At 37.0% G+C, this 15,451-nt stretch overlaps 1 protein-coding gene and 1 pseudogene across 2 annotated transcripts in view; one reads left to right on the forward strand and one right to left on the reverse strand.

Annotated features, from left to right (window-relative positions):
* GALNT13 (polypeptide N-acetylgalactosaminyltransferase 13) overlaps nt 1-15,451 on the forward strand; it is a 522,090-nt gene that overhangs the window by 57,163 nt on the left and 449,476 nt on the right. The gene's annotated exons all lie outside the window — the stretch shown is intronic.
* Nucleotides 239-14,893, reverse strand: LOC100469586 (annotated as a pseudogene).

The raw sequence follows: 15,451 nt of genomic DNA on the forward strand, positions 1-15,451 counted from the left end.
GAGAGAGAATCCTCAAGCAGACTCCTCGCTGAGCATGGAGCCAGTCGCGGGGCTTGATTTCATGACCCTGAGATCATAACCTGAGCTGAAATCAGGAGTTGGCCGCTTAACCGACTAAGCCACCCAGTCGCCTGGCCAGCCTTTTCTTCAGGTTTTTCTTCAGCTGACTTCTCTGAAGTTAGTGTTGAGGAGCTCTGCCTTGAGTTTCCTCTCACAGCTCATTAATAATGGTGAAGCTCTATTCTAGGATATAGAACACGCCACCTCCCATACTACCTCCTGTCCACCCATTGCGCCTGTTCCAGGCTCCTTTCTTCCTTAGGAATTCCAGTGATTACAGCTTCTGTGGTAGTTAACTGACAGGCCAATTCAGCCGCGTTCATTGAAGCAGTTCTTGGGGCGCCTGGGTGGCTCAGTCGTTAAGCGTCTGCCTTTGGCTCAGGGCGTGATCCTGGCGTTATGGGATCGAGCCCCACATCAGGCTCCTCCGCTATGAGCCTGCTTCTTCCTCTCCCACTCCCCCTGCTTGTGTTCCCTCTCTCGCTGGCTGTCTCTCTCTCTCTGTCAAATAAATAAATAAAAAATCTTAAAAAAAAGAAAAGCAGTTCTTACAATCTTAGTTGGATTGGTGATTCCTTTTCCCACCATATTCACAGAATCTCCAAGCGTAAGGTCATAACCAACATCTGAGGAACTTTGCATAATTTTCTCAACTGTCAATGATCTTTCAACATCGGAATTCTTAGCAATGGTTATTGCAGGAATTTTGAGTGTCCTCTTAATAATTTTTATACCAAGTTTTTGATCTTCACCAGCTGGAGTTATTGAATCCAAGGCTGGAGTACCCCGAAGCAGGGCACAACGCCCTCCCAGAACACTGCCTTCTTCACCAGCAGCTCCTGGCTGCATTGAGGGCACCTAAAACTGTCTTTCTTTTCATTCACATTATTATCACTTGTCTCACCAGCCTTCAGCCCAGCCACTCCATCTGAGAGTTTGCCAGGTGTTCATTCAGCTTTTCCTTTTCATATTCACTGGTTGAAATATCTAACTGCTCTATGATTTCTTGAATACATTTTTCAGTTAGGGGCTTGTCATCTTTTCCTTTAAAATTGTGGCATCATTTTTGGTCACAGTTACCTCTCCAACTTTTCCTAAGTTATGAGGCTAAACATCTTTAAGATTTAGAGTCAATCCTTCTTCTGCAAACATTGCACCATCAGTAGCAATAGCCATGTCTTTAAGCTGGTTCTTTCTATTGTCACCAAAACCTGGAGCTTTGACTGCTACAGTCTGAAAACCAACTGTTAGCCAATTCAAAACGACTGTACTCAGAGCTTCTCCATCAGTATCTTCAGCAGTTATGACCAAGGGCTTATGATAAGCATTGGCAGTTTCAAGAGCAGGTACAATGGACTGGACACTTGGAATTTTCTTTTCACTTGGTAGAATATAGGCATCTTGGAATTCACATTTTGGACCTCTTTCCTTTTTTTTTAAAGTTTTATTTTAGAGAGAGAGTGTGTGTGCATGCAAGTGGAGGGACGGGCAGAGGGACAGTGAGAGAGAGATGGAGAAAAATAAACTCCCTGCTGAGTGCAGAGCCTAACTTGGGGCTCGATACCACAACCCTCAGATCATGACCTGAGCTGAAATCAAGAGTCCAAAGCTTAACTGACTCAGCCACCCAGGTACTCCCAAATTTCTAAGCTTTTGATGTATTAGTAAAGTATGGAGAAATATAACTTCAATCAGACTTCATACCTTCAATAATTTCTAATTCATCATTTAGTGTTTTTCTAGCCTTTACTGTGATGATGTCCTTTCTCCCAAGCATTTTCATTGCATCAGAAATAATGTTGCCAGTTTCTTTGTCTCCATTTGCAGAAATGATGGCAACCTGAGCAATTTCTTCAGGGGTTGCCACAGATTTAGGCTGCTTCCTAGTTTCAGCAATTACAGCATCAACAGCTAGCATTACACCTCTCCTGATTTCCACGGCATTAGCACCTTTGCTAATCTTCTCAAAGCCTTCCTTGGCAATGGAGTGTGCCAGGGAAGTAGCAGTCATGGTGCCATCCCCAGCTTCTTCATTTGTGTTATTGGCAACATCTTGAACAAGTTTAGCACCAATATTTTTATATTTATCTTTAAGTCAATGGACTTTGCAATGGTCACACCATCTTTTGTTACTCTGGAACTTCCCCAACTCTGTTAAATAATCACTGCTCTTCCCTTTGGCCCCATAGTAATGGCTACAGCATTGGCTAAATGGTCTATTCCTTGAAGCATTAAGGCTCGGGCATCTATACCAAATTTCACATCTTTGGCATAGGCCTGAGTGAGGTGAGGAGCCAGTGCCCTGGACACTGGCCTAATTTGGCAAAGAACCGTTGGTAATCGAAGGATTTCTGTGGAATGATGGCAAGGTGTGTGGGCAGCGAAGCAGGCAGTCAGAAGCAAGTGAAGGCATAGAATCAGTGCTCTTAACAGTGATGTTGGCCCCAGAAATCTTAATCTTCAACAGGTCTTTGATTTTATCTGGAATTGCTGTATTATAAATTCAGTGAAGTAAGTTGTCCCAACCATCCAGCATAGAGCTAAGAGCATTTAGGCACTTCAGTTTGCCAAATAAGTGAAATAAATAGCTTATATATGAATGAATCTTAAATCCTTTTCTCTTTTCAAGTTGTATTGAATTATTTTGCTCATCATACTATTGATCACAGTGATAGCAATGGCAAACGTGTATTGGTTAGTAACTATGTGCCAGTTCCTATGGTCCTCATTTTATATATATAATCTTTACCATGACCTTACAAGTAGGTATTGCTCTCATTGTCACTTTGTAAACATGGGAACAACTGGGTTTAGCTTAGGCAAATTAATCTCTCCAATATCTCCAAATGAAAGGATGGTGGAGGCGGGACTTGAATCAAAGTCTGTGTAATACTGTACTAACTGTACTACATAGTGGTGGATTTTTAGAAAACAACAGCAACAACAAGACAACAACAATGCAGCACTTTCTATATGTCTGGCTCTTTGATACAAACGTTTATTGTTGTGATATCTTTGCTATTATTTAGCCTTTTCAGTATCTCAGAACTGGCACATGACTATTATCAGTCTTTCTTAGGGGTCAACAATTATCATTTTGGTTTGGTTTGGCATGAAGAGAGAACTTAGAATATGCATTCGGGGAGCACCTGGGTGACTCAGTTGGTTAGATGTCTGACTCTTGATTTTGGCTCAGGTTCTTAGGGTCCTGGGATCAAGCCCTGTGGCAGGTTCTGCTCAGCGGGGAGTCTGCTTGAGGATTTTCTCTCTCCCTCTCTCTCTGTCCTTCCCCCTGCTCAAGTGAGCTCTCTCTCTTAAAAAAAAAAAAAAAGAATGTGCATTCAGGTTTGGGCTAAGAGAAAAGAAGCTTCTGTAAAATGGCAAGAAGAGATAATGAAGGAATATTGGGATGGCCAGGAGATATGTTGTTGTCTCCACACAAGAGAAAGAAAATACAGGGAAGTTGGGGAAAGAATGGGAGAAGCAACTGACAAAGATATCCTGCAGAGCCAAATGCAAATTGAAAAGAAAAATCCTGGCTAGTGACTCTTATAAGTGAAAAAAAAGAGGAGAATATTGAGAGGAAATGAGATGAATGAAAAAGGAATATAAAAATGTGAGGAGAAACATGACTTAAATATGATCAAAGAAAGATTTAATTTCATAAAGTGAGAAGAGAGGGAATAACCAGGAATTAAAAATGGCATAAAGAAAAATATCCAATGCATCAGTAATAGGTTTTGTTAATTCAGATTGCTGCCTTCATAGGTATCTGCTGTAAATGTGAAGCTAATAGAAAAATAAAATGTTGATTGCTGTTCTGCTGTTCTGCTGAATGGATGTGGGAAATCTGAGAATTTTTATACTGATTATGGTTTTTTGCAGGGGAGGAATCACACTAGCATTTTCTTTCTCAGTTTGTGCACTGTTTTATTCCACTGAAATTAATAGATAAGAGATTTTGGAATGGAGTACACTTACTGATTTGTTTGGATCTCAATCAGTGGTTAGAATGTATTTACTATGCTTATCAAAATCAAAAGAAAACATTATAACCATTCAGTTGCATATAGTGGAGCCTTTCCTTGGACAAATCAGATGTTATTGATCTTGAATCTTTCTACTTTTGCTATTTGAAGTATAAAACTGTAAAAGCTTTGCAGAAAATTTATGAGTTATATGCTTCTGGAATTTGAACCTTGACTCAAAAATAAACTGTAATAAGAAAAGCTGTCTATTAATAACTTGTTTCTCACTGCTCTAATGTAAACTATAAAGATCTCATTTCTAGAAAAGAAATCTAACAGTTGAGGTAAAATTGAGTAGGGTGATAATCATTTCTCCCCTGCCCTGCCCTGTTCCCCAGCCTTCCACCATATTCCCCATAGCTCATTTCTGGTAAATAATACTGAAAGAAAAATTGTCTCCAGAAGTCGATTTAATTGGCGATGACTGGCACAGAGTGATAAATGGACATACAATTTTTCGTGACCCAGAGACATAATATTATTTAATTATTGCACTAAAATGAGAATTTAGGTCATTTAAAATAGCATTTTTAGATTAGACATTTAAAAAACAGACTACAGGATAGATTATATTTCTTATATGCTACATCTTCTTTTTAAATGTTTCTTTTGTCTAAATAAAAACAAATAATAGGGTTACTTCTTTTAACAGGGAGTTTTTTTTTTGGCTCATGGTAGTTTGATTTTTGAATCTAATTATTTTTGTCATTAACTCAATAATGATTTTTTTCGGATTGCAGTATACTATTGATAGGAGACCATGTTTTTCTGTAGCAGCAATCAGTGTAGTTCTCAGGTACTTCAGTTAGTAAGCCATTTTAATCTAAATCATAGAGAAGGGAAGAACCTTTTGGGGTTCAAGAGGGTATGTCTTTAATATATTAAATTTCTTTACATAAGTGACATATAAAATTCATTGGTGTTGTTTCTTCTGTAAAAACTTAGTTGGATTTGATAAAATGCAGGCTGCAATAGTGAAAGTTATTAGAAGTGAAGTAGTCTTCCCTAATTTCAATGACTGCTTTTAAATACTGATCCTCATGGTTTTGGGGAGGTATTTGTTTGGAACAAAAATCACAAACACAACCAGAAAAAGATAGTTCCTGAATCTCGCATGAGACTCCAGGTTTGAAAAGTTAGTCAATTTCTTGAAAAGAATGTAGAATTTTAATAGAATTTGACATGGGTGCAGACTTATCTTTCTAAAATCACATAGATTCTATAACACTGGAGACTTTTGGAAACAAGAGAGAAAAATCTGGAAACAAAATACTTAAATTAGACTTTATTGTATTTTTTTTTAATTAAGTAAAAAAATTTATTCATTTATTGTAGGAGAGGGGCAGAGGGAGAGGAGAGAGAGAATCTTAAGCAGACTCCTTGCTGAGCATGAACCCCCTCCCCTCTGACATGGGGCTCAATCCTAGGACTCTCAGATCGTGACCTGAGCTGAAATCAAGAGTCAGACATCTAACCAACTGAGCTACCCAGGTGCCCCTTAAATCAGACATTTTTTTGATGATAAGTTCTGCCCTCCTTTTCATTCTCATTTACTGTGTTTTGTGAACAACTTCTGATAATCCTTTGAGTCTGATACTATGTGTTACACTTTATCATAACTGTGTGTGTGCCCATGTACTCACATATGCATGTGCACAAGTGTCACATAACTAAGGATTTTATTCTTTACCACTATTACATGGTGTTTTTCTTACTTGCTTTCAAATAAAATAATAAAACATATATTTCCCATAATTCAGATAATATATGCTGTTTCTGGATAATTTGAAAATTAGAAAAATAATAGGAAGAATTGCAAAACAATAAAAAAATCCACATGTTCCCACCTATTCTTTCCAGTACTTATATAAAAATAAGTAAAAAAAATAGTTGTGATTATAGTGTATAAACAACTATGTATGTTAATTTGTTGAGTTTTATGTTATCTTATAAGCTTTTTTCATGTTACTACAAAGTTGCATAAGTTTCTAATAGCAGCATAATATGCTACCAATTAGCTGTGTTATCTATTTTGAACTCTTTTAAATAAATAATGTTATCATACTATCTCCATGTATAAACACTTTAATATGGGGTTTTTATTTTTTACTTATTTATTTTTTAAAATTTAAATTCAAGTTAATGATCATAATTCAAGTTAGTGAACATATAGTGTAGTATTGGCTTCAGGGATAGAATTTAGTGATTTATCGCTTACCTATAATACCCAGTGCTCATCCCAACAAGTGCCCTTCTCTTTTTTAAAGATTTTATTTATTTATTTGACAGAGATAGAGACAGCCAGTGAGAGAGGGAACACAAGCAGGGGGAGTGGGAGAGGAAGAAGCAGGTTCATAGCGGAGGAGCCTTATGTGGGGCTCGATCCCATAACACCGGCATCACGCCCTGAGCCGAAGGCAGATGCTTAACCACTGTGCCACCCAGGCGCCCCCCAACAAGTGCCCTTCTTAATGCCCATTACACATCTAGCCCATCCCTCCAACCACCTCCCCTTCCACCACCCTCAGTTAGTTCTCCCTTATGGTTTGACTCCCTCTCTGTTTTTATCTTATTTTATTTTTCCTTCCCTTTCCCTATGTTCATCTGTTTTGTTTCCTAAATTCCACATATGAGTGAAATCATATGATATTTATCTTTCTCTGACTTATTTCACTTAGCATAATACACTCTAGTGCCATCCATGTTGTTGCAAATGGCAAGGTTTCATTCTTTTTGATGACTAATATTCCACTATGTATGTATGTGTGTGTGTATATATATATATATATATATATATATACACACACAAACACACACACACACACACACACACATACACCATTTCTTTATCTCTTCAACAGTTGATGGACATTTGGGCTCTTTCCATAATTTTGCTGTTGTTGATAGTGCTGCTATAAACATTGGAGTACATATGCCCCTTTGAATCAGCATTTTTGTATCCTTGGGATAAATACCTAGGAATGCAGTTGCGGGGTCATAGGGTAGTTCTATTTTTAATTTTTTGAGGAATCTCCATACTGTTTTCCAGAGTGACTCTACCAGTTTGCATTCCCACCAACAGTGCGAAAGGGTTCCCCTTGCCAACATCTGTTTTTTCATGAGTTGTTAATTTTAGCCCTTCTGCCAGGTGTGAGGTGGTATCTCATCCTGGTTTTAATTTGTGAGTGATGCTGAGCAATTTTTATGTCTTTTAGCTATTTGTATGTCTTCTTTAGAAATGTGTGCTCATGTCTTCTGTCCATTTTGTAACTGGATTAATTATTTTGGGAGTGTTGATTTTGATGAGTTCCTTATAGATTCTGAGTACTAGCCCTTTACCTGATATGTTATTTACAAATATCTTCTCCCATTGTGTTGGTCGTGTTTTAGTTCTATTGATTGTTTTCTTCACTGTGCAGAAGGTTTTTATCTTGATGAGTTCCCAATAGTTCATTTTTGCTTTTGTTTCCCTTGCCTCCCTTGCCTCCGGTGATGTGTCCAGTAAGAAGTTGCTACGGCTAAGGTCAAAGAGTTGCTGCTTGCTTTCTCCTCTAGGATTTTGATGGTTTCCTGTTTCACATTTAGGTCTTTCATCCATTTTGAGTCTATTTTTGTGTATGGTGTAAGAAAGTGGTCTAGTTTCATGCTTTTGCTTGTAGCTGTCCAATTTTCCCAACACCATTTGTTGAATAGACTGCCTTTTTCCCGTTGGATATTCTTTCCTGCTTTATCAAAGATTAGTTGACCGTATAGTTGTGGGTCCATTTCTGGTTTCTCTGTTCTGTTCTGTTGACCTATGTGGCTGTTTTTGTGCCAGTACCAAACTCTCATGATGATTACATCTGTGTAATACAGCCTAAAGTCTGGGATCTTGAGGCCTCCTGCTTTGCTTTTCTTTTCAACATTACTTTGGTTATTCAGGTTCTTCTATGGTTCCATACAAATTTTAGGATTGTTTGTTCTAGTTCTGTGAACAATGCTGGTGTTGTTTTGATCCCAATTGTATTGAATGTGTAGATTACTTTGCGTAGTATAGACATTTTAGATATATCTGTTTTTCCAATCCATGAGCATGGAATGTTTTTTCATTTCTTTGTGTCTTCTTCAGTTTCTTTCATAAGTGTTCTATGACTTTCAGCATACAGATATTTTCCCTCTTTGGTTAAGTTTATTCCTAGGTATCTTATGTTTTTTGGAGCAATTGTAAATGGGATCAATTCCTTGATTTCTCTTTCTGCTGCTTCATTACTGGTGTATAGAAGTGCACCAGATTTCTGTACATTGATCTTATATCTTGTAACTTTGCTGAATTCATGTATCAGTTCTAGTAATTTTTCTGTAGAGTCTTTCAGGCTTTCTACATAGAATATCATGTCATCCATGAGGAGTGAAAGTTTGACTTCTTCCTTGCAGATTTGGGTGCCTTTTATTTCTTTTTGTTGTCTGATTGCTGAGGCTAGTACTTCCAGTATTTTGTTGAACAACAGTGGTGAAAGTGGATATCCTTTTCATGTTCCTGACCTTAGTGGAAAAGCTCTCAGATTTTCCCCATTGAGAATAATTTTAGCTGTGGGTCTTTCATATATGGACCTTATAATATTGAGGTATGTTCCTTCTATCTCTATTTTCTTGAGGTTTTTTTTTTTTATCAAGAAAGGATGCTGTTATTTTGTCAAATGATTTTTCTGCATCTATTGAGAGGATCATATGGTTCTTATCCTTTCTTTTATTAATGTGGTGTATCATGTTGATTGATTTGTGGATATTGACCAACCCTGCAGCCCAGGAATAAATCCCATTTGATCATGGTGAATAATCCTTTTAATGTACTGTTGGATTTGTTTTGCTAGTATCTTGTTGAAAATTTTTGCATCATGTTCATTGGGATGCTAGTCTGTAATGCTCCTTTTTAGTGGGGGCTTTGGTTTTGGGATCCAGGTAATACTGGCCTTATAGAGTTAATTAGAAGTTTTTCTTTCATTTCTATTTTTTGGAACAGCTTCAGAAGAATATTAATTAATTCTTCTTTAAATGTTTGATAGAATTCCCTGGGAAGCCATCTGGCCCTGGACTCTAGTTTGTTGGGGAATTTTTTACTGACTCAGTTTCTTTGCTGGTTATGGGGTCTGTTCAAAATTTCTATTTCTTCCAGTTTCAGTTTTGGTAGTTTATATATTTCTAGGTATTTATCCATTTCTTCCAGGTTGCCCAATTTGTTGGCATATAATTGCTCATGATATTCTTTTATAATTGTTTGTATTTCTGTGGTATTGGTTGTGATTTCTCCTCTTTCATTCATGATTTTATTTATTTGGGTCCTTTGTCTTTTCTTTTTGATAAGTCTGGGTGGGGGTTTATCAGTTTTGTTAATTCTTTCAAAAAACCAGCTCCTAGCTTTGTTCATCTGTTCTACTGCTTTTTTGATTTCTATATTATTTATTTCTCCTCTAATCTTTATTATTTCCCCTCTTCTACTGGATTTAGGCTTTGTTTGCTGTTCTTTTTCCAGCTCCTTTAGGTGTAAGGTTAGGTTATGTATTCGAGACCTTTCTTGCTTCTTGAGGAAGGCCTGTATTGCTATACACTTCCCTCTTAGGGCCAGCTTTGCTGGGTCCCAAAGGTTTTGGACTGTCGTGTTTTCATTTTCATTTGCTTCCATGTATTTTTTAAATTTATTCTTTAATTTCCTCATCACTCATTCATTCTTTAATAGGATGTTCTTTAACCTCTTGTATTTGTGGTCTTCCCAATTTTTTTCTTGTAGTTGACTTCAAGTTTTATCGCATCATGGTCTAAAAATGTGCATGGTATGATCTTAATCTTTTTGTACTGGTTGAGACCTGATTTGTGACCTAGTATGTGATCCATTCTGGAGAATGGTCCAGTTGCACTCACTAAGAATGTGTGTGCTGCTTTAGGATTAAATGCTCTGAATATATCTGTTAAGTCCATCTGGTCCAGTGGGTCATTCAAAGAGTCAACTTGAAGGCAGCCAGATATATAAATCAATTAATAACAAAGTTAAAGAAACACATTGATAATAATACCATAATAGTAAGGGACTTTAATCCCACTCACAGCAGTGGACAGATCATCTCAGCAGAAGATCAATGAGGAAGCAATCTCTTTGAATCCAGAATGGATCACATACTGGGTCACAGATCAGGCTGCAACCAGTACAAAAAGATCAAGACCATACCATGCACATTTTTAGACCACAATGCAATGAAACTTGAAGTCAACTACAAGAAAAAATTTGGGAAGACCACAAATACGTAGAGGTTAAAGAACATCCTACTAAAGAATGAATGGGTAATGAGGAAATTAAAGAAGAAATTAAAAAATATGTGGCAATATACCCTCTTCCAAGTGTACTCCAGGAAGGGGACCATTCTCTCCCAGTGTGACCCAGGGGATCCCTACACCAGAGCATCTTGTGAGAACACTGCACACTGCTCTCTCTCCCACTCTCTCCTTCTCTCCCTGACTTCTCTCTGCGAAAAGACTTTCCCTCTATGGCACTGAGGCATTTCTCTCCCTCAGTTCACATCTCCGAACCTTGCTTCTGCCATGTTCTCTCCCTCCAGTTGTGCAGATTTTTTTCTTAATCCTCAGATTGATTTCCTTGTTGTTCAAAATGATTTGATGTTGATCTAGCTGTGTTTCAGGGACGAGGCAAGCCCAGGGACCCCCTACTACTCTGCCATCTTCTCTATGAGGTTTTTACAGACGGTTTTCTGGTAGAGAAATTATTGTTTTGAAGTATATGATTATCTTTAAGAAAAGGGTAAAAAATCATATTTATTTTTAATAGTCTACTTTTTTTTCAAGGAATTTTTTTTCTTAAGATTTTATTTATTTATTTGACAGAGAGAGAGAGACAGCCAGTAAGAGAGAGAACACAAGCAGGGGGAGTGGGAGAGGAAGAAGCAGGCTCCCAGCAGAGGAGCCTGATGTGGGGCTCAATCCCAGAATGCTGGGATCACGCCCCAAACCAAAAGCAGACACTTAATGACTGCGCCACCCAGGTGCCTCTGTGCAGATTGTTTTCTTAATCCTCAGATCGATTTCCTCATTGTTCAAAATGATTTGATGTTGATCTAGCTGTGTTTCAGGGATGAGGCAAGCCCAGGGACCCCCTACTACTCTGCCATCTTCTCTATGAGGTTTTTACAGAGGGTTTTCTGGTAGAGAAATTATTGTTTCGAAGTATATGATTATTTTTAAGAAAATGGGTAAAAAATCATTTATTTTTAATAGTCTACATTTTTTTCAAGGAAGTTTTCTTTTTTTTTTTTTTAAAGATTTTATTTATTTATTAGAGAGAGAGACAGCCAGCGAGAGAGGGAACACAAGCAGGGGGAGAGGGGGAGGAAGAAGCAGGCTCCCAGCAAAGCAGGGAGCCAAATGTGGGTCTCCATCCCAGAACCCTGGGATTATACCCTGAGCTGAAGGAAGAGGCTTGGTGACTGAGCCACCCAGGCACCCCCCCAAGGAAGTTTTTACTATTTTACATTTCCACCCACAAAGTAAAAAAAAGTACCCATTTCATCCTAAAATATAATTTTGTCAAAAACAGTATTTAATTTTAATGTACAGTTCTTTAATTAGCACAGTCCTTAATTGAATTAATTAGTAGTTTTCCCAGACAACAGGGAAATGTTGCCTTGTTTTTGGGTTGGTTGTTCATTTGCTTGTACATATAATGGTACTCTCTGCTCAACTTTTAAATCTTGTATTATATCTTTCCCTTTCTCATATGTTTTTGGAAAATTTCCTTAAATTATAATGCTTCTATGTTTTGTATTATTGGATTATGCACTCCATTATATTAGATTGCTTTATATTGATAGATAAGTTACAGTCATTATTAACAATTTTATAAGACAAGATTGCTTTGCTAATAAGAATATGAATTTTCATTCTTTGAGTATATAATAATTTTACTTTACTGTTAATTAATTGGGGACTGAGTAATCAATATTCTGATTTTCTAAATTCTTTATTTACTTCTTCCCTCTAATTGCCTCTCTTTTAAGGCACTTAATTTATGATTAATAACTTCACCAAGAAGGTTGCAGGAAATAAAAAAAAACATAAACTCAAGCTGCAAATCAAAGTAGTAAGTAAGTATATGGTAGCTTTATTAAGGAGGGCTTTTTTTTTTTTTGAGTGGAGGATTTTGAATATTTTACCTGTTAATATTCCTTAACTCTATTTTTGGGAAGTGTGTGCATTTCTTTCAGCTATCATTAAGGTAAAAAAAATCACTATATTAAAATATTCAAGCAGGCAAATAAAATTTTATTTACGTTGTGCATCTATATAGTAAAATTTTGGAAAGGAGTGCTAACCAATTTTACTTCTAAGGGTTTTTTTTTTTTTGTGACTAAATACCTTCTGCATCCTCTCCTTTGTGCTGCTGGGGTCCTATTGTGTCCTAGAGTTCTGGGCTTTTCTTTGACTTGACTTCACTTTCTTTTTGCCTCCCACTAATTTCCAGCTGGAAGAGAGTGATTCTGATATAATTTTAAAGATAATTCAATATCGTTTTTTGTTGCCTTCTACAAAGGCTTTGTTGCTTTCTTTCTTTGGAAAGAAAGACTAGACAAGAAGTAGCCGTTACCCTCCACATTTCAAATAAGAACTCTCGTAATTCATTCCTTATGTGTTTTGTTATGAAGAATTCAAACGCCTTAAGGCCAGCTAGGAAGCTGAGGTTAAGATTTCCTAATGGTTTGATGCCTCAGTGGAAACAGTTATTTTCATTTTAATCATGTGATTTATGGCAGGAGATGGCCAGCTCACTGCCAAATGTCTATTGGGAACTGTCTAAATGCTCTACTGTTGTTTTAAATCTCTAGGTTTTATATCCATTTGAACAATTTAGATTTCTGTTTTCCCTCTTGGTAACTATTAATGAACAAGCTTAAACTACTGGCATGCCATTTTATAAGATGAATACTGAGCTGTCATTAAATACGTAAAACAAATACATGGTGAGCAGTTTTTAGATTGATGAATACATTTTTTAACTACTTAATTTCATATCTTTTTGAGGGTCATAAATAGCTTTTTACAAGCTTTCTTCATGAAGACCTAATTTCGTTGTATTTTAATGATAATCTATTGCTTATAAAGTCTTATTAACATATACTTTAGGCTTTGTCATTCATGGCATCTTCATAGAATGCATATTCGTAGGTACAATCATGACCACAAATCCAATGTATAACAAACTACCTTGAGATGTGGCATCTGCCTTAGAAACATTCTGTATAAAACTTCACTCTTCTTTCAGTCTCTGCTTGCTCAATAATTTTATTTGTTGCTGCATTGTGCCAAAATTAATAATTATATATAATAACTACATTAAAAAGAGTTTCACATTTTGGAATCATTCCTAATGTTTTGTATATGTCCTTTCTTACCTCCACTCCAATACTTTTCTGTCTCTCCTACTGGGTCCCAAACCAGAAGGCAGGGTTTATGTCTTCTAGAACTTTTGTCTTTAGTGCCTAGTACATTGTTGGCATCTTTGTCGACACCCAGTTGTAACTGTAGGATAAATTAAAGGGATACTTTCCTTTTTATAATTAAGGTAATCATTTTATTCTTAAAGTAATACATGCTTATATTAAGATTCAAACCTACAAAAGACTACAAATCACTTCTACTCTTCAGAAATTATCAAGTTTAGGTGACAAATGAAATGGCAGTCAGGCTTCCAGCCACAAGAGCTGCTTCACCCTGGCAGGCCGTGTGATTTTTTTGCCAGGCTCTGATGCTGGAGCTAGGTGACAGGGAGAACATGAACTGACACCACCCCTTTCTTCCATCTATTGGGATACAACCTGTTTTCTTCCCAGGTATCAAGATTTTAATCTCCCCCCAAAGCCATGAAATTTGTTGTGTCTTAGCTCAATAAATATAACTTCACCTCTTTTTGTCAATCATCTCTTACTCTGATCGAGACTTTTGATATGGAAGAGTTAAATATAAGTAGGAAAAAGACAGTTTTACAAAGATTACAACTACCTTTCATGTTGGCCTACATGGACCATCATAAGGGGATTCAGTTAGTAGGATGCACAAACAAGAGCTTATTATCCTCATTTTCTAGGACCATGTTGTTCCAAACAGAATTAAGTTTGAATATGCTAGTCTCCCTTTTGGCTGGGCTATTACCTAGAGGTATACTAGTCAGGTTGGCTTGGGGTTCTTGCTACAGGAAAGAAAAATGTGCCATGTGCAGGAATGGACAGGGTGGAATCCCATATTTTCAAAATAGTTTTACATAATTTCCCATCCCTTTTATCCTGATCATTAGTAGGTGGTCAAGAAAAGATGAATTTTTTGGAGGAAAGGCCAAATTTAGTGAGCGAACTGCTTTTCTCAGGTGGGTGGACTGGGAGGTTATTAGAAACTTGGTTAGGTATCTTTTTCAGCCTTTTTTTTTTTGAGGATGTCATTCCAACACTCGGCAAAAAATTTTGAATGGTAGGAAGTGTGGAAAATCCATCTAAAACCATGATTATCATTCCGTTGTTGGGTGGCCTTTGTGACAAAAGACATACCATTGTCAGACTGTAGATGGCCTGGAAATCAGAAAACATGACCCATTTAGTTTTGTGGGCCACTGTGGTGTGGCCAGAGGTGGCTGTTCGGACAGTGACAGCAACACTATAACCTGAGACTGGGTAGGATTGTGACTTGTATAGGTTGGTGCCTATACCAAACATCGCCATACTCAGAGCTATAGGTGCGAGCCATACTTGTACAGGTACATATGGCCTTCTGTCCATTGTGGTGACAGGATACCTCAACCTTATCCTTAATCTTTTTTTTTTTCCATAAGATAGCTGAGATCTGGGTAAAAGGGACCATAGGTGTCAGAGGACATGGAGGGAGAGAACAGCTTTCTACTAATGAACAAGTTTACTTTTATTTTTTATTTAGAGTGACCATTCACCTACAGCTCAACCAAACAAATGTTATGTTTCTGGTTTTCCTTATTATTATTGCCAGTGCTTAATTTTACCACATTTTTCTCAGATCTTTTACTTCTCAGTCCTTCTTGAATTCACTCATTCAACTAATATTTATCAATCACCTATTTTGTGCTAAAAACTATTTTTAGTATCTTAAGAATAGCATGGAAAATAATGGACATAATTCCATGGGGAAAGTAGGTAATAAATAAACATGCACTAGCGATATGCACTCCAAATAATCTACAGAAGTATATGTCATAGATGGTGGCAGGGCATTATATTAGATAAATTGGTCCAGAAAAGAAATCTCTAAGAATATATGAGCAGAGATCTGAATAAAAGGTAAGGGTTGTGCCATTGGATTATTTA

The sequence above is a fragment of the Ailuropoda melanoleuca genome, chromosome 2 (assembly GCF_002007445.2).
Source record: "Ailuropoda melanoleuca isolate Jingjing chromosome 2, ASM200744v2, whole genome shotgun sequence".
In the NCBI taxonomy this organism is placed as follows: domain Eukaryota; kingdom Metazoa; phylum Chordata; class Mammalia; order Carnivora; family Ursidae; genus Ailuropoda; species Ailuropoda melanoleuca.